The 19661-nt window shown below is 40.8% G+C and overlaps 1 pseudogene across 1 annotated transcript; it reads left to right on the top strand.

Annotated features, from left to right (window-relative positions):
* The first annotated feature begins 4182 nt into the window (after positions 1 to 4182).
* Positions 4183 to 4624, top strand: LOC308511808 (ubiquitin-conjugating enzyme E2 D4-like; annotated as a pseudogene). Its single transcript has one exon. The product of its transcript is annotated as a ubiquitin-conjugating enzyme E2 D4-like (transcript).
* The last annotated feature ends 15037 nt before the right edge of the window (positions 4625 to 19661 follow it).

The following is a 19661-nucleotide window of genomic DNA, read 5'->3' as shown; positions in this document are numbered from 1 at the left end:
GTCCTGCACAAGCAACTTTTTCTTTAATTATGAAAAACATAGTGCCAGTATCTGGCCCTAAGGAAGAAGGTCATGGTTTGGTTCTGTTAAATTAAAAAAATGTGAGTTTTCAAGTCAACAGAATAACAATTAACATTTATATATAGCAATTTGAAACATGTTAAGCATACTTTTATACATGATTTCATTTACTCATTTTTTAAAAAATAATTTTTATTTTTCCATTGATTTTTAGGGAAAATGGAGGAGAGAGACAGAAAGAAAGAAACATTGATTGGTTGCCTAAAGCCTGCAATGAAGTACACGCCCTTGACTGGAATCGAACCTGGGACCCTTCAGCCTATGGGCCAACACTCTATCCACTGAGCCAAACCAGGCTACGTGATTTCATTTAATTCCTACAACAGATCTATGACGTAAGCCATAGCTATTTGTGCTTCTACTGTGTGAGGAAACTGAGTTTCCAGAGATGAAAAGGCTTGCCCCAAACGTCAGCTGTTAAGTGATGAATATTCCAGATTTAACTCCAAATTTTAGGTTGTTGACTTCAGACCTAATCTTGGTTCCCATTATGTCTAACTCTCCTTCAAACCCTTTCTTCTACTACTTATAAGATGCTATTTATTTTACCTCCATAAAGCTTCTTAAATGTATCCGCTATTGAAGTTCCCACCTCCACTCCCATGACCCTAGCCCAGGCCACCATTGTTTCTCCTCTGGATTATTGCAATAATCTTCTAACTATTCTGCTCATGATCTTATGATCTGTTCTACATGTTGCTACTAAAGTGGGCTATTTGAAAGTAAAAATCTGAACATGATGCTTACTTTCTTAAAGCCCATCAATGTCTTCTCAATATTTTCAAATAAATTCTTAATGCATTAGCATGCCATACCTCATGCATTTCCTGGTCTCCTTCTTACATACCTTATGTTCTGGCTAGAACAAGCTCCCTTCTTTAACTTGAACTTCCATGACCTTTGTTGTTTTTGTGTTTTTCATTTGATTGGAAGAATTTCTTTCTCCTGTTGACTGCCTTATTATGTAGGAGGAACCTATAAGAGATGTCTTCAGTAAGATAGTCTAACTCTGATGGAATGTTTCCATTAGTCTTCATATAAACTCCTGTATAGCATTAACAAATTTAGTTGTAATTATTATTTTTTCTTTATTATTTAAAGTATTGCATATGTCTCCTTCCCCCCGACCCATTGACCTCTCCCCAGCCACTCCCACCCCCAGCACATGCCCTCACCCTGCTAGTGTCTGTGTCCATTAGTTGCAATTATTAATTGGTATGTTCATCTGACTCACTAGACTCTGAGATAAGGGTTAAAGACTTGTCTTATAAAATGTATACCCATCGTTTTTGTCTAACAAAGCATTTGGAACAGAAAGGAGTAAAAAATGTTTATTACATGAAACTCATAAGCAATGATTCATTATCATATGCTCAAATATATCACATGTAGGGAGTTACTAGGGCCAAGCCTTACTTTAAAAAGGAGAATTGCCGAAACCGGTTTGGCTCAGTGGATAGAGCGTCGGCTTGCGGACTGAAAGGTCCCAGGTTCGATTCCGGTCAAGGGCATGTACCTGGGCTGCGGGCACATCCCCAGTAGGAGATGTGTAGGAGGCAGCTGATCGATGTTCCTCTCTCATCGATGTTTCTAACTCTCTATCTCTCTCCCTTCCTCTCTGTAAAAAATCAATAAAATATATTTTTTTAAAAAAAGGAGAATTACACAATTCATTTTGTTAAGGAACAACATAAGACATTTTATAATTGAGATATTGTATAGTACTGACTGAAAGTCTATAGCAATTCAGAAGAAGATTTGAAATTAGGGAGGTACCTCTTTCCTTTAGAAATGATGATTATTTATGAAGGGCCAGCAGCAACTGAATATTTGCCATCCAGCAGCTGACACAGTACTCATTGTAAATCATACTTAATAAACCCAAGTCCTTTTAAAAAGTGAAGGTGTTTGCCAATCAGAAAGGATATGTGCACCCCTAGTTCATAGCAGCACAATTCACCATTGCTAAGATCTGGAAACAGCCTAAGTGCCCATCAGTAGATGAATGGATTAGAAAACTGTGGTACATCTACACGATGGAATACTATGCTGCTGTAAAAAAAGAAGGAACTCTTACCATTTGCAACAGCATGGATGGAACTGGAGAGCATTATGCTAAGTGAAATAAGCCAGTCAATGAAGGAAAAATACCACATGATCTTACTCATTTATGGATAATAAAGACCATTATAAACTTGTGAACAAAAATAGATACAGAGGCAGAGCAGCCTCGAACAGACTGTCAAACTACAGCGGGAAGGCCGGGGAGGGTTGGGGGGCAGGAGGGGAGGGTGAGAGATCAACTGAAGGACTTGTATGCATGCATATAAGCATAACCAATGGACATAAGACACTGGGGGGTAGGGGAGGCCAGGGGATTGTCAAGGGCGGGAAAAAAAAGAGACATATGTAATACTCTTTGTAATACTTTAAGCAATAAAACAATTTAAAAAAATAATTAAAAGTGAAGGTGTTTGGTATTTAGGGAGAAATACCATCCCCCCAGGAGATTGACTCAAGGAAAGTACTTAGAAACTGAATCTAAATTCCTATGAGTATTAGGAGGCAGAATTCTACCTGGCTGGGATGTTACAGGTTTGGAATACAATCTTTAAGGGAATACATATCAATTATTTTTATTGAGAAGAAAACACACTTGCTTTTTATTTAACCAGTCAAAATTTGGATAAATCACTATGGATATTTGGTGCTACCCATTTGGTTGCCTTTCCCAGGCCAGCACTACCAAGTCTCCCCTTACACTCAAACAGAATGTGATACCAGTGGTTTTCTTGTTTCTAGCATGCGCCCTCTGTAATAATACAGCACAATCTACAGAAATGCTTCCCTCCACTATCAGTAAGCTAACTGAGAAGCTACATGTCTTTCCCCAAAAATGATTCTGTATGCCCCCCAACCACCCCTACAGTGAATTAGAAGTAATTGCATTCATTTTTTAAAGTATTTTTCTAGTAAACTTGAAATAAATTGGAATTGTCTTTACATCACTGATATGCATTGCAGAACACTAAATGGGAGATATTATTCAAGAATATCAAATTAACAAATCTTTATTGAGTATTGGCTATGTGTAAAGTCCTGTTCTTATTTCTGTGTGGGGCATTCAGAAGCATACACCATGGTCCTTGCTTTAAACTAAGTTGTTTAGTTAGGTCACATAGAGATCCCTTAACTAGATCAGGGATGGGGGAAGGAGGTAATGTTGACCCTCAGCTGGTAGTTATGAATAATTAATTGAGGCACTTAAAGAAAAATGACAGAGCAAGCAAGCTATGATAGAAGAATATATAGGCTGGGGAAAGATTGGCTGAAGAATTAAGAAGGGAATAAAATGAAGATTCAAGGCAGAGGATCCTAGATGCTTGGTATTGGGTAATGCCAGGCAGTACCTTCTAAAACAGAAAAGTACATAGAAAAGTTCATGAAGAGAGCAAGGCTTGTGCTGTGGGCTGGGGAAAGGAGGTAAAAAAAAATCAAAATTCATAGAGCAGAGTAGTCAGAATGTACTAATTGTGATGGCGTTGAAGGTGCTGACTGCATACACAGAAATGGATTCTATCAGAAGCAAATGGATTTTATTTAGGGTTCAAACAAAACACAACCTGACTTCTCTAGAAACCAGGATGAGAAACAAAGATAATAGCTCCAACCTAGACTGGGGGTGCAAGTAAAGTGAACCAACCAGAATCCTATCACTTTTGATAAAAGGCCCGTGGATTAAAAAGGAATGCCAATAAAGGGATCCTGAATGGAATCTATCCATGACTTACATCTGTGTAAAATGAGTGACATGAACTGTACCTGGGAAAAACTTAACTGGTATATAGTACTTAGATTGGACTTTTTTGTATTAGTGGGGGATTTTGTTATAAATCTAAATTACATGTTGTCCTGGTCACCAAGATAGAAGAAGAATGCTACTTGAAATTCTGGACAGTCTTGTGAAAATGGGGAATCTACTAGTATAACTCTGAATAAAGAAATCTCCAGCGAGCGGCGCTGTGCTGCGGCGGAGCCAGCAGCAGGCAACCTCTGGCCACCCTGGACCGGCAGCAGCCCAGTCCCCAGCAGTGGGAAGGGATGGCTCTGAAGCTGATCAAGAAGGAATTGAGTGACCTGCAGAGGGATCCTCCTGCCCAGTGGTCTGCAAGACCTGTGGGAGATGATTGGTTCTGCCGGCAGGCCACCATTACCGGCCCAAATGACAGTCCTTATCAAGGAGGCATTTTCTTCCTGAACATCCACTTTCCTACAGATTATCCGTTCAAACCCTCAAAGGTTGCTTTCACGACCAAAATTTACCACCCCAACATCCATAGCAACCGCAGCATTTGTCTCAACGTCCTACAGTCCCACTGGTCTCCATCACTGACAGTGTCTGAAGTGCTCTTATCCATCTGCTCCCTGCTCTGTGAGCCCAACCCTGATGACCCTCTGGTGCCAGAGAGCTCACACCTACAAGGCCAACTGAGAGAAGTACAACAAACTGGTGCGAGAGTGGACACAGAAATATGCTATATGAGTGCCTTGGAGGTTGCACAGGGAACACTGCTCAAGAAAAGCTGAGCCCCTGGCTGAGCCTCCCAAAGGGGGTTCTCTCTTCCATGAGCAAATGATGGTCCCACCCTCTCTAGCCGCAGCATGTTGGTGCTGCTCAGTCCGCGTGGCTTTGACACAGTCCCATCCTGATGCCAAAGCAGTAGTCACCGTTAGATCTGCAGCCTCCTCGCTACACTGGAATCAGTCCCTCCACCCGACTCACTGCTGGATTCATGGGGGACAGTTTGCTGTCACCTCCCCTATCCTGCCTCACTCATGGTGGCATCACTGGCCCTGGCACCACAGAGCTTGGCCCTCACCTTCTGGGACTCAGTGCCAACCTGGGCGTCCAGGGCAGAGGGGGCAGGCTTTCCTCACATCCTGTCTGCCATAAACCATATCCCAAGGAGTCTCAACTCATCCCAGGAGGCTCCAGGGAATTGGAGAGTATCCCTTACACTGAGAAGCAGCAAACAATGTTGGGATAGAAAGCACAGAACACCCAGGAGATGACTGTCTTTTCAGAAGCAAGACCTGGAGCGATTAGGGTTTTGCCTTTCCATGGGAAGAGGTTTTTCACCACCTCCCTCCCTCCATGGAGCCTACACTAAGTCCAGTGTGTACCGCCCACAGACCAGAGCACAGGGGCAGGGAGAGACTTTTAAATGTAAATAAAATGTAACTCACCCATAACCCTAAACGATAACTGAAAAAAAAGAAATTAATCTCCAGCCCCATCATACATAGCATCTTAGGAATCTGAGATAAGTCAAAGTGGGGAAATCTATTAATCCATGAACACAGTATATTCTTCCTTTTGTGTATGTCTTCCTCTACCTCTTTTCTCAGCATCCTGTAATTTTCTGAGTACAGGTCCTTTACCTCCTTGGTTAAGTTTATATCTAGGTATCTTTTTTAAAAATATATATTTTATTGATTTTTTTATAGAGCGGAAGGGAGAGGGATAGAGAGTTAGAAACATTGATGAGAGAGAAACATCAATCAGCTGCCTCCTGCACGCTTCCCACTGGGGATGTGCCCACAACCAAGGTACATGCCCTTGACCGGAATCGAACCCAGGACCCTTCAGTCTGCAGGCCAACGCTCTATCCACTGAGCCAAACAGGTTAGGGCTATATCTAGGTATCTTAATTTTTTTTTTTTTGTTGCAGTGGTAAATGGGATTTTTTTAAGTTTTTATTTCTTTGAGTTCATTATTGGTCTATAAAAAAAGCCATAGACTTCTGGGTGTTAATTTTGTATCCTGCTACCTTGCTGAATTCATTTATTAAGTCTAGCAATTTTTTGATGGAGTCTTTGGGGTTTTCTATGTACAATATCATGTCATCTGCAAATAATGACAATTTTACTCTTTTCCAATTTGGATGCCCTTTATTTCTTCTTCTTGTCTGATCACTATGGCTAGCACTTTCAATACTATGTCAAACAGGAGTGATGAGAGTGGGCATCCCTGTCATGTTCCTGTTCTTAGGGGAAATGGTGTTAGTTTTTGCCCATTGAGTATGATGTTGGCTGTAGGTTTGTCATACAAGGCTTTTATTATGTTGAGGTATGATCCCTCTATTTCCACTTTGCTGAGAGTTTTTATCAGGAAAGGTGTTGGATTTTGTCAAATGCCTTTTCTGCATCAATTGATATGATTATGTTATTTTTGTCTCTCAATTTGTTTATGTTATGTATCACCTTTATTGATTTGTGGATATTGTACCAGCCTTGCATCCCTGGAATAAATCCCACTTGGTCATGTAATACTGGATCTTTCTAATGTAATGCTGGGTCTTCCTAATGTAATTCTGGATCTTTCTAATGTACTGCTGGATATGATTTGCTCGAATTTTGTAGAGAATTTTAGCATCTATGTTCATCAGGGATATTGTCCTGTAATTCTCTTTCTTTGTAGTGGCTTTATCTGGTTTTGGTATTAGGGTGATGCTGGCTTCATAGAATGAGCTTGGAAGTGTTCCATCCTCTTGAATTTTTTGGAATAGTCTGAGAAGGATAGGTTTTAGTTCTTTGAATATATGGTAAAACTCCCCTGTGAAGCCATTCGGTCCAGGGCTTTTGTTTGCTGGAAGTTTTTGTTTGTTTGTTTTTAAATATATTTTATTGATTTTTTTACAGAGAAGAAGGGAGAGGGATAGAGAGTTAGAAACATCAATGAGAGAAAAACATTGATCAGCTGCCTCCTGTACACCCCCTACTGGGGATATGCCTGCAACCAAGGTACATGTCCTTGACTGGAATCAAACCTGGGACCCTCCAGTCCGCAGGCCGACGCTCTATCCACTGAGCCAAACCAGTTAGGGCTGGAAGTTTTTCGTTATTACTGTTTCGATTTCATCAGTAGTTATCATCTAGATATTTTATTTTATTTGTTGAGTTTATTGGAGTGTACACTTCTATAATATATTAGCTGTATTGTATTGTGCATTCACTACCCCAAGTCTCCTTGTATCCCCACTTATTTCTCCCTTTACCCTCATATACCCGCCCCACCCCTTACCTGGGAGGAATGACTTTATCTGATTCATTTGTTTTGTCACCATTTGTTCAACAAACATCGAGGGCCTGGCATAATGCTAGGGGGTGCACATATGCATAATCCTTTCCTTCAAGAAGGTCACAGGTCATGCGGGGAGGTATAGTTGGGAGGAGGCTGCAGGAGAGAGAGAGAGAGAGAGAGAGAGAGAGAGAGAGAGAGAGAGAGAGACACTAAGAAAATTTTAGAGCCTGGAGCTCTATGGGGGTTGACAACCTAAGCACCTGGGGAGATGGGAAGGGGATGATAGCCAGAGAAGAGATAGTATGGTAAATTCTGTGGATTGGAATACAGATAATAAAGTGTACAAGGAAGACAGAGGAGGAAGCCAAAACTGGAGGAAACTAAGTTTTCCTAAGTCTAAGTTTCTGATGGAAAGAATGTTTATTATTTTAATATAACACCTGGTGTGTGTGTGTGTGTGAGAGAGAGAGAGAGAGAGAGAGAGAGAGAGAGAGAGAGAGAGAGAGAGAAAGAGAGAGAGAGATTGAGAGAGATTGAGAGAGAGAGATCGAGAGAACTTCTGTTAACCCTTTTAACCATTGGTAACAGGGTGGAGACTGTAACCACTAAAACAAAAGCAACTAGATCAGTGAGCCTAATTTGAACTTAAAAAAAAAAAGAGGAAGTGAAGAAAGTTTGTTTGTGAGCTCTGGTGGCAGGAAATCCTGTGACTAACCTTATTTCACACATCTCAGATTATTCAAAGGGATCTTAACTTTCTTAAGAACAGTAACTTAAAATGGAAGGGCTTGTCTCAGAGGCACTGATGTCTGAGAAGAACTGACACCCTTGCCAAATAAAGTAATCTTGTTTGGGTTGCCCATTACTATATGAAGAGATGCTTTAGGAAATATGCCTCCCCCCTTTCCTGGGTATTTTCAATCAATAGAGTAATGCAGCATTAACAAGTGGGATATGACTCTATTGAAAAAAAAAAATGGCAACATGTTGGAAACAAAATCAACAGGCAATCCTCTTTTTACTTGCAGAAATATTTGTATAAGAATGAAAATAATCATTATATATGTACTATTATAATTTAAAGTATCATTGGTAGAAGTGTGGACTATGATGAGAACTGCAGGGGGTTGAATAGTTGGTGAGGAGGGGAGATGATGATGGTCAAGGTTAGGCAATTGCAAAACAACAAGCATCCAGGCAAGTAAAGACATGTGCTTCTGCAGGGCCATAATAGTGGGAAGGAGCCCCTATGCTGGGTTAGGCTGGCCCATTAGCAGGGACAGTTGGGGTTCCAACCACCTGGAGCTTTCATTTCTAGCTGCAGGTGCAAGTGTAGCAAGAAGGAGGTCTTAGACTTATCTTTCATTAACCAGGGGTGAAAATATACTTCAGGCAAACAGAGAAGCACTTTGCTCTTTTATATTCCAGAAGTATATATAAAGCACACAATTTTCTGAAGACAATAAAAGAAGAAAGTGCATATGCTAAGGGCTGGGATAGTTCAGCCCAACTGACTGCATTTTCTAAATAGCCAGTGGGACCCTCATTTCAATACACCACATCAATGCTCTCCTTGATGGAGTCAACAGGACTCTCACCAAGAGACTAGTCTCCCTTTCAAATAGAATCATATTATCTAGAGGTGCACAAACCATGTCAATACTCATCTTACCTCCTCCTGTATGGGCCATGTGACTCTGCCTCGGTGTGCTGTGGGGCTGCTTGTCTCTACAAGCAGTTAAGCCTTACAAAAAAAAACCAGAATCCTATTTACAAGCCTGACTTGCCATGGACTGATGATGTCAGGGTTCTTTCTATGCTGTCTGAAATCATTTGGGGGAACCTGCTGTGTTGAAAATACTCAAACAAAAGGCAGAATGTGTAAATAGGTTATATATTTGCTAGCACATGCTAGAAACCAGGCCTCCAGTTGACATAGACATACTGGTGGTGACCTCTCAGGGCTCTTTGCCTCCTTAACAGGCTCACACTTGGCATCCACCAGATCTGAGGGGCCAGGTCAAGGTTGGAGACCCTAGTAGGCTGAAATAAGTACTCCCAGCTGGTCTGGAGAGCAGGGACTGGAGCCTGAGGCTGGAATTACATCTGCACCTGGTTCAGGCAAGGTTCAGGAATCTGAGACAACAGCCAGGCAGAAGCCAAGACATGGGGGAGGGGGTATCCCAGACCAAGGGAATACTGCGAACAAAGGCACAGACAGGAAGGCAGGGAGCACTTCTGAGGAATAGGTAGGATCTGTTGTCAGTGCCAGGGATAGGAGGAGATAGAAACCCGAGGACATTGGAATCAAGCTTCAAGACCCAGGAGAACACCTTGAATATTGTCCAGGGCTGGGGGCCGGGGGTTCAAGAAAAGAGCTTCTCATCATTGACTTCAGAGGGGAAAAACCAATTACCTCAGATCCCTGTGATTGGGTAATGACAGTTTCAAGCTTAAGTGAGGCCTTTGGGCTGGAAAACCAGTATAAAGGAAACTTGGGACAATTAAAGTCATTTATTGAGTACCCACTGTGTGCAAGGCACTCTGCTAGTTTCCGAATCAGGAATGTGATCATTTGGAACTCAAAAGTCATATCAAGAGTGTAAACCATGCCGATTTGATTCTGTCAGAAAGGCAAGTGTATGAAATCTACAGATCTGATTAGACATATGATATGCTATCAACTCCTTATAAATATGACAACTATAATTTATGAATCCCAGATCAGACACATGATCTTAATAAGGTTTTTTTTTTCCCTCATGGCTGACCTTATTTACATGTATTTATTATAAATTAATATAAAGTTTAAACATTATATTACATTTAATTATACATTTTACAATTGATCTTTATTAAAAGTTATAAACACACATGAAGAAAAATACAAAATACAGCACTAAAATGTATATGAAATAGAAGCAGAGAGGTAAATTAGAAAGTGCATACACTTTGGAGATAAAAAACATGGTTTCAAATCCTATCCATACCATTTACTTGCTGTATGACCCTGGAAAAGTTACTTAGCCTTTCTGTACATTGGTTTCTTCATGTGTAATATGGGGATAAAATCAACCAAAGGACTTGCATGCATGCATATAAGCCTAACCAGTGGACACAGACAACAGGGGGGGTGAGGGCATGAGTGGGGGTGGGGGGACAATGGGGCGATAAGGACACATATGTAATACCTTAATCAATAATAAAGAAAAAAAATAAAAAGGAACACTTGTAAGAGTTATTGTGAGGATTAAATGAAATAATGTACATAAAATACTTAGCAAACTGTCTATATTTAAGCAAGTGCTCAAAAATGACAGTTTAATTTCTATTGTTGATTTTTGTCATTCATCTATTTTTGAAGCTGATAACATATTGTTCCATTTATACTTTCTTTTTAATTGTATTCAGTTTGTTCCAGAAATCTTTATCCTTACATTTTTCAAACAACTTTTCCCAAGAAATCTTGACAAGAATTTGTCTATTTATTTGGATTATTCAGAGAAAATTAGTGATCAGGAGTAGTTTTTTCTAATTTCCTTAATTTGCCAATTTGTGTAAATGACCCTTGATCCCAACATTCCTACACTGTAGTAAAATGCTGACTTTCCACATCTCTTACATTTAGAAGATTGATATTCTCAAGAGGAAATTATTTAAGTATATTACACTATATCTGATCTATAGTTATCCTCTCTATATCTCATTTGGCTAGTAAGTCCTCATTATGCTATGATTTAAGAACCAAAGGTTCATTATACAGATTATTATAAGACAAAATAGTGAAAACACTTTGGGAAAGATTCTGTCTCATTCAGGAGTCTTTTTCAACTGACTCAAGGATAATCATGCAATCTTAGCTTGGATTCTCCAGGAATCAGACTCTGAGACAAAGGTAATTGAATAAAAGTGATTTGTTTGGGAATTGCAGGTAACACCTGTAAGGAAATGGGATATTTAAAAGGAAAATGAAGGCAGTCAGTAGAGTGTGCTAATTAAGCCAGCTATCACAGTGATGGACTGACAATCGGAAAAATTCTGAAAAACAGTACAACACACAAACTCCAGAATTATCCCACCCAAGAGGCAAGGGAACTGAAATATTTATACAACAAGTTGTGAGCCACATCTCATCACTCTTGGGGGCTGTTAATTGGCATACCTTTTAGATTGTTGCATGTAGACAGCACAGAGATCTATAGTTGTGGGAAAGGAGCCCTCCAGCAGGCATGCAGATAGGGCAATTGGAACTTGGTCTGAGAATATGGAAAGGTCAAAGGGACATAGGTGGAGCTCTTACAATATCTGTTATATCAAGAGAAGCTCAAATGGGCTTTGGTTCCATGGGATGCAGGGCTACTGGGCTAAGGTTTAGTCTAAGCTCTGACTCTGATTCTGGTTCTTTTACCCTGTTGCCATTATCTTTTAGTCTAATTCCCACTAGCTGACATGTTTTTATTCTTGCTATGAGAGTAGTAATATCTTATAATTGAGGATGATCTTGGGGGCAGAGATGAAAAATAGATACAGAGAATCAGAGCAAGGGCATTTCCCCCTATACCTAGAACCATTTGCCCTGTACTTTCTGTGTCCATGCCCTCATTTTGTCTCCTTACCTCATGGAAGGAATGAAGCCAAAAGAGAGAAAGTGAGAAGAGGACACAAAGAAAACAAAGCTGATACCTATTTAACCTCATGGAAGCTAGAGATTGCCTGGAGAGGAGATCCCAAGAAAGAAGCAGACTCTTGAACTCCTCGTACAATGGACCAATACAGTGTCCTGGAATTTGTTGACTCTATTGCTATGCTGCTATTCTTCAGTGTGCCTGGGAGATGTTAGGAAAAGGAGGAAGTTGGCCAACATTAAGATTTTTCTTCCTAAGATCTAGGTCAATAGTTTTCACACTGTAGTCATAGGTATAGTAAACATATCCAGCATATCCCCCTTAATAGTGTCCCAGTATCTCTTTGGGAGATGTTCCCATTGCATGTGGTCTTAGTGGGAGGCAGTGCTTACCTTTTATTACAGTATCCCAAGGGCCAGAACCTCATTCTCCACAACTTTTTGCAGCCATGGGACAAGCATATAATTGTCAGAAAATCCTTGGAATTGCTAGGCTAGTGTTGCTCAGTGATTGAGCATCAACCTGTGCACCAAGAGATTGCTGGTTTGATTGCTGGTCAGGGCATATGCCTGGATTCTGGGCTCATTCCCCAGTATTGAGTGTGAAGGAGGCAGATGGTCAATGTTTCTCTCTCATCGATGTTTTTATCCCTCTTTTCCTCTCCCTTCCTCTCTCTCTAAAATAAACAAAAACATATTTAAGAAAAAAGAAATTTCTTGGAATTAAGTTGCTCATATGCAAGACTTGGAGCATATGATAGCAACTGAAATAAATCTATATTCTTAGAATCATAGAATAAAATGAAGAAGCTTTTTTTTTATTACTTCTATGAATGTTAGAGGTGGAATGTTTCAGAGTTAACAGAAGGAGCTTTCTGTTTAAGGGCCATCTGGACAGTTTCATCATAATGGAAGCAGAAATGGTGATGATTATGATGACAATGTTGATGAAGATGGTGATGGTTAACATTCACTGAATAGAGACACTCTGGGCCAGATACTTCAAATGTGTGATATCATTATCTTTACAACAACCCTGTGATCTGAGTGGTATTATGATCTCCATTTTTCAGAAGAGAAAACTGAAACTTGGAGAAGTTGAATAACTGGCCAAAGATCATACAACTAACAAATGGGCTTCAAATCCAGTTCTGTCTGACTCACGAGCCTGAAATCTTTACTGTCATGCTGGGCTGCTGCTTCCCATAGCTAGGAATTCAAATTGTTGGTATGAGCTTAGGTGAACCTCGTGAAAGGAAAAGAGTCCAAGGGCACCATTAAATTAGCTGAACACAGGGTGTGACCTATGAAGAGAGAGGTTCATATGATCAAATCATGTGGTTGTGATTCAAAAGAAATGGGTGGTACTGAGTGATTAGACCTTGTAGGGACCACTTCAGGTACTACAAGCAGTGATGGAAAAGGTACGGAAGAATGATGTGATTAGAGATGGAGAATTCTGTGTTAAAAGCCACATGTGCTTTTCTGTGGCTTATGTGGACTTAAAGGAGCCAGATCATTTATCTTCTGCCATTTTCTCCTTCAATATTTTGTTGATTTCCTTATTTTTATAAAACTCAGTGGAATATTGACTTTACAGTTTTGTTCTTCTCCTGGTCACTCAAGTACAATTTATGTTGTTTAACTCTCTGTTTTTAAACATTCTCTCATGCAGTTCTGAGTCACACTGGGACAAAATTCAGGTAATGTTTTGGAGTGTGTGCATGTGTGTGTATATGTACCTGTGTGTACACACATGCTTGTATTGTGTGTTCCAGCTTATTTCTTTTGATGTCATATATATCTGTTGATAGGAAAATTCTATTCGAAATATTCAGTTCAAATATTTATGATATTGAATGCTTGATAAGTTCTAATAATGGTGAATTGCATATTTGAAATGTAAAAAAAGTCACTTCTGGTGTTCTTTTTAAAGAGTTTCTAAGGGTTTATAAAAGCTGCTTTGGAGTATGGCATGAGAATTATGAGTTTATGCTGGGAAGTGTGTTTGTGTTTGTGCATTTGTACACATGTGCATGCTTCTCCCTATCCCAGTGCATTGCTGTGATTGCACCATTACAGAGCAGTCTTCAGCAGAAAGTTGGCATATACCCTGGGGCTACTAGTAGGATGAGTTGTGAAAAAGAAACTTGAGAAATCTTGTTAAAATGTTTTTAATATACTAGGGCCTTGGGAATTATAGTAATATGAACAGATATAAAATTCACTCAAGTATCTATCCTCAGCATAAATTGGAAAGGATAAGACATAGTACCCTTCCCTCACACATACTCCTTACAAACACTTCCCAAGATCCCTTGTTTAAATTAGTTGTTGGGGAATTGTGCTTTCACTTGAGGGGCAGAAAGGGTTGAAGGAGAATGAGTGTGTGTTCAGGTGTCTTAATAGCTGTGTAAGAGAATAGTTGCTTCTGAAAGTCAGTCCTTTGCCAAGGTCCAGGGCTCCTATGTATATCTAACTCTACCTCTCCCCCCACCCCCCACAACTTCCCCTGTTGTGAGACTCAAGACTAATGAGCGTGAGCTTGGAGGCTTGCAAGCTGGGTGTGCCCTAAATCAGAGATCCATTGTTGTTGAAAGGAATCATAGGACTTACCCAAATTACTGAGACAAGGGTCACAATGGGGACCAAATCCAATTTTCTGGTTTGAGAACTTTGTGGTAAGAAGAATAAACTACCAGGTGTCTTATTTATTTAAGGACACATAGGCCTCTTGGGATAAATGGGGAAGGTTCTTAGCATAGCAGCATTAAAAATGTGAATGAAAAAAAGGAGAGACAAAGAATCTTTTAACATGGGAGTTTGACAGGAATATACTTCCAAGTTGGAGAAGTCTCTGGGCTACGTCATGTGACAACAGTTTGGGAGTAATGAAAAATGCAGTTAATAGGACACTCGAGGGCAACCCTAAAATGCCCTCTGGCCTATCCTTTGGATTTTGTCACAGCAAAGGAGAGAACAAAACCAAAATAGTTAGGATATCTTTCCTAATACAGTATAGTATGCATATGAGTATAGACCACATTAGGCTGGTCAAGATAATGTTACTGAAAGAAAGAGATGCTCCCCATTGAGGTCTCCTGTAGCAATTGCGTTGGCAGTAACAGCAGAAATGGAGTGGTAAAAATTGCATTAACAGTGCTGGAAGCAGTTAGCGATGCTACAAGTATTAATATAATAATAATAAATGCCACTTATTGAGACTTATTATGTATCAAACTTTTTTCATACATTTGACTAATTCTGTGGTATAGGTACTAGTTTATCTCCAATTTACATACAGCAAAACAGAGTAAGAGAAGTAAATATCTGGTACAGGGTCACATAACTGCCAAGCAGCAACCAAAGTTGAAAGACTTTTAACACCAAACCCCATGCATTTAATTCCTGGGCTATATGGTAATAAGAGTTGCCAAAGAGAGCATGAGATTTCTGGGACTAAGCTTGGAGTTCCAGAATATTTCTGATTGGCAACTCTAAGTAGATCCCACTGAAAGGCTTCAATGACCCAGCAAAAGAAAGGCAGCATGATTTGATCCTTCCTTTCTCTGGGATCCTGTTTGCCCAGGTGAGAACTGAGGTCAGTGCAGAATAGTCGCTCTCAACAGGGTCTAATACTACCCTCTAGAACAGTGGTTCTCAACCTGTGGGTCGCGACCCCTTTGGCGGTTGAACGACCCTTTCACAGGGGTCGCCTAAGACCATCCTGTATATCAGATATTTACATTGCAACTCATAACGGTAGCAACATTACAGTTATGAAGTAGCAACAAAAATAATTTTATGGTTAGGTCACAACATGAGAAACTGCATTTAAAGGGCCAGAAGGTTGAGAACCATTGCTCTAGAAGATGTTTTGGACATTTGTTGGAGCATGTTTTTTTCTCCCAATCCTTTACATATAGAAATAAATATTGTTTTTGTAATAAATCACTTTCCCTTTTACCCTTCCTTTACATCATAGGACATTTACAAAAAAAAAAAATACATGTGGAGGCAGGTTCAATCACCTATTGTTTTCATTTCAGGATAATGGGAGGAGTTAATTTTTTATTATTAAAAAGAAGCATTAGGTTAAGAATGATTGTCCTAGAACCGTGGTCAGCAAACTGCAGCTTGCGAGCCACATGCGGCTCTTTGGCCCCTTGAGTGTGGCTCTTCCTAAGCCTTAGGAGTACCCTAATTAAGTTAATAACAATGTACCTACCTATATAGTTTAAGTTTAAAAAATTTGGCTCTCAAAAGAAATTTCAATCGTTGTACTGTTGATATTTGGCTCTGTTGACTAATGAGTTTGCCGACCACTGTCCTAGAAGGTTTGACCCCTCCACTTGTGATAGTCTATGACAGTAGTTCTCAACCTTGGCTGCACATTAGAATCACCTGGGAATCTTTTTAAAATCCTGATTTCTGGGCCTCATCCTCCGGAAATCTGGTTTCTTTGTCACTAATGTTGTGGCCTCACCCCATAACAAAGAAACAGAATTTCCGGAGGATGAGGCCCAGAAATCAGGATTTTGAAAAGATTCCCAGGTGATTCTAATGTGCAGCCAAGGTTGAGAACCACTGGTCTATGGTTTCAAATCGGTCTTTGAGCAAGTGAAGCAATGCATCAATTCTCAGTATCAGAAGTATTGGGACAAATCTGACAGCTGAGGCCTGCCTGCCTGATCCTTTGGACCTGGAATTGCCTACACCTAGGGCACCCTGAAGTTAATGTTCTCTTGCCACCATCCGAGGTCACAGAGGTTCCTCCACAAAAGACCACATGATGCTGGATTTTGGCCTCCTTCTTTTTCTCTCCAGTACTAGCCTGTCTGCATCATGGGGCTATAGAGAGGGTAATTATTTTTGATTCTCTGGGCCAGAGGGATGGGATAATAGAGGAAATCAATTTTAAAGTTATGAGTGTGAAAAAAGTTGCAAGTGTGTCTTCTGACTTCCCCCAGTTTAGCTCAGGGCACACTGATTAGGTTCAGACCATAACTTTTTCTGTTCTACTTACCTAGCTTTAGCCCTCCCATCCATACTGGTGGGCTGTTCTTACTCCTAATTTGTAGAACTCTTCACTCTTTCTTTTTAGGCCAGCTCCAGCCATAATCCTTGGGTTTTAGTCTAAGACTGTGCATTAGGCAGGTAGCTAAACTAAACTCCATAGCTATGTCCTTCCAAGGCTTCCACTAGCATCTCTTAACAAGTCTGACCTGCCAGAGTTGCTCTAGAAGCTGCTTTCTCTTCTAAGGCTCAGCTGAAGTACCCCTAGCTCACTGCAGCCCCCAGTCATTTCAACTTGAATGAAAAATTTGATGTTGTTATTTGACCTCAGTTTGTATGCACAGTATATTTTCTCTCTAGCAGTCTTTCCATTGAGTTCAGTCATCTTATATGTTTTTAAACATATTTTAATGCCTTTATTTATTTTACAGAGAGAGAAAAGGAGGGGGGGAGAAACATGGATGAGAGAGAGAGAGAAAGAGAGAGAGAGGCCCTGTGCGCTAGAATGTGGGGTTGATAGCAGGAGATGCGCTTTCCTGTGCCCTTGTGGCTTATGGCATGTGGTCCTCCACGCGTGGGCTGATAGACTTTAATTAGCTTGGACACTAAACTACTCCCGACTGGGACATGGGAAGGAAGCTCTGGACACTGGCCTGTTCCTGGAACCCCAGCTGCACCTTTTGCAGGACTCGCTTCTCTCAGTAAACTTTTGTCTCACTAATCATTTCCGTCTGGGACTGCATTCTTCGATTTCACGAGACAACGAACTAGGACGCAACACCCCACATTTGGGATTCACTCTCTCTGCTGGACTGTTGAGCTGAATTTTCTCCTCTGCCCTTTGTGCTCCTAGTTCTCAGGCCTTCAGCCTGGGGCTGCAATTTACATCTTTGGCTCCCGGGCTCTCAACCCTTCCAACTACACCGCCACCATTCCTGCCAGCTTACAGATGGCAGATCATGGGACTTCTGTGCCTCCATAATCATAAAAGGACAGTTGGAGACTGCGGCTGAAGCCTCTCCTGGTGCGCCAGCTAAACAGCGGAGACTGCGCCATCTTGGGTGATTGTTGCCGGCATCCAGAGACCAGCTACTAACCTGGAAACAAGGGATCTCAAGCAGCGTGACTGCGTGAACTCAGACGAGCACTGCTTCTTCTCACGGAAAGGTTGGACATCCCCTAAAGGTGCGGTTTGCAGTTCGGGTTGGAGGGAGGACCGAGCTCGCGCCCGCGGGGCGGAATCTGCGCCCCACAGAGTCCGCAGCCGCTGGGACCAGCGTGACCCGAGAGTGGGGAAGGGGCCCCACAGGGCTGCTGGCAGAAGGGAACGCGAAAAATGAGCCCATAGCTGGACTGGATGTAAAGGAGCAGCCTTGGACTTTGCCAATCTGCTGGCTGCTTGGTGCCAGGGGCGAGTGGGCGCGCGGAGACTGCGCGCAGAGACTGTGCGCAGACCTGGAAGGTGGAGGCTTGCGAATTCGCACAACTATCAGGCTCTTGTTACAGTTCCCCTTAGATCCGTGCATTTGATTATTAAACCCAGCGCATGGGATTCCCTAGTGGGGGTCATTCGCAGAGCCTGTAGGGGAAAGTTCTTTTTGGGGAGCCTGGGAAACAGCGGACAGTGGCAAGGAACCAGCTCTGGGCAGTGGTCTTTCCCGAATCAATTCCAAATACCATAGAGGACAAAACCCTACTGATAGAGAGGACTTAGAGCCTCGGAGGTAAATCCAGACACACTGCCACCCAGAGGCAGAGCCACGAACTGTCTCTTTTGCGATCACAAATAAAGGCAGTCTGGTAAAAAAATACAACCTGCCTTAAAATCAGGTCTGTGGTTTACTGCACGGAGGGACAGTGTATCGCAGGGAAGTTCAACACTCCCCTGAATGCCTGGCAGGACTGAGGCGTGCCAAAAAGAAGAGTGGAAGATCTGAAGCACCTTCACTTCCGAATATTTTTATATATTTTTTTTTTAATTCTTTTTTCACCATTTCATTAAGAACCTATTTTATTTATTTTTTTATTTTTTATTTTTTTCATCACCTGATTTTACCTTTTTAATTACTACATTTTTTAACCAGTATTATTGCTATCCTTTTACCATTTTTTCAAGGGTCATTTTATTTTTTATTATTATTTTTTTTTATTTTTCTCTATTTTACTTTGGGATTAGTGTTCTACACTCTATTTTCATCGTTCCTTTAGCATCATTTCTCTCTATCTCACATTTACCCTTAAGCCAAAACTCTCTTCCTCACTTTTCCCCTTTTGTTGTCCTGTTTCTCTTACCCTATTCCTGCTTTGGATTTTACCTATTCCTTCTTTCTACCCACTGTCTAAATTTCACCCTACTTATATATCTAATTTCCAATCCCTCGCTCTCCCCATACAAATAGCCTCTTCCCCACCTCTATTTCATTCTCTTAATTTTTTTTTTGTTTTTGTTGTTGTTGTTTTTTTTTTGTTTTGTTTTTTTTGGTCTTTTTGTGTTTTTTTTTTTTCTCTCCCTTTTCCCAATCTCATTTCGGCACTCCTTTTTGTTTTTTATTTTTCTCTCTAATATTTTTCTCTTTTTTCTTCTTTATCCCCTAATTCTCTTTGCTCGGGGGTCACCTTTATTTGGGGTTATTAATATCGTGAATGCATTTAGTTCGGTGCCTTGTACGTTGTGCCTTGTTGTGTTGTATTTTGTGCCTTTGAATCAGCGCAACAGAGAGAGATCTACATAACCAAACACCTTGAGAAGAGAAATCATGGTGAAACAAAGAACCAACCCAAATATGAAAGAAAAACAGGCATCATCAGAAAAGGAAGTAAACGAAATAGAGGCAATGGAGGCAAGCAACCTGTCAG

This window comes from Myotis nattereri (genome assembly GCF_964212035.1).
Source record: "Myotis nattereri genome assembly, chromosome: X".
Taxonomy (NCBI): domain Eukaryota; kingdom Metazoa; phylum Chordata; class Mammalia; order Chiroptera; family Vespertilionidae; genus Myotis; species Myotis nattereri.
Note: the sequence above shows the minus strand (reverse complement) of the source record. Positions and strands in the feature narration are given on the sequence as shown.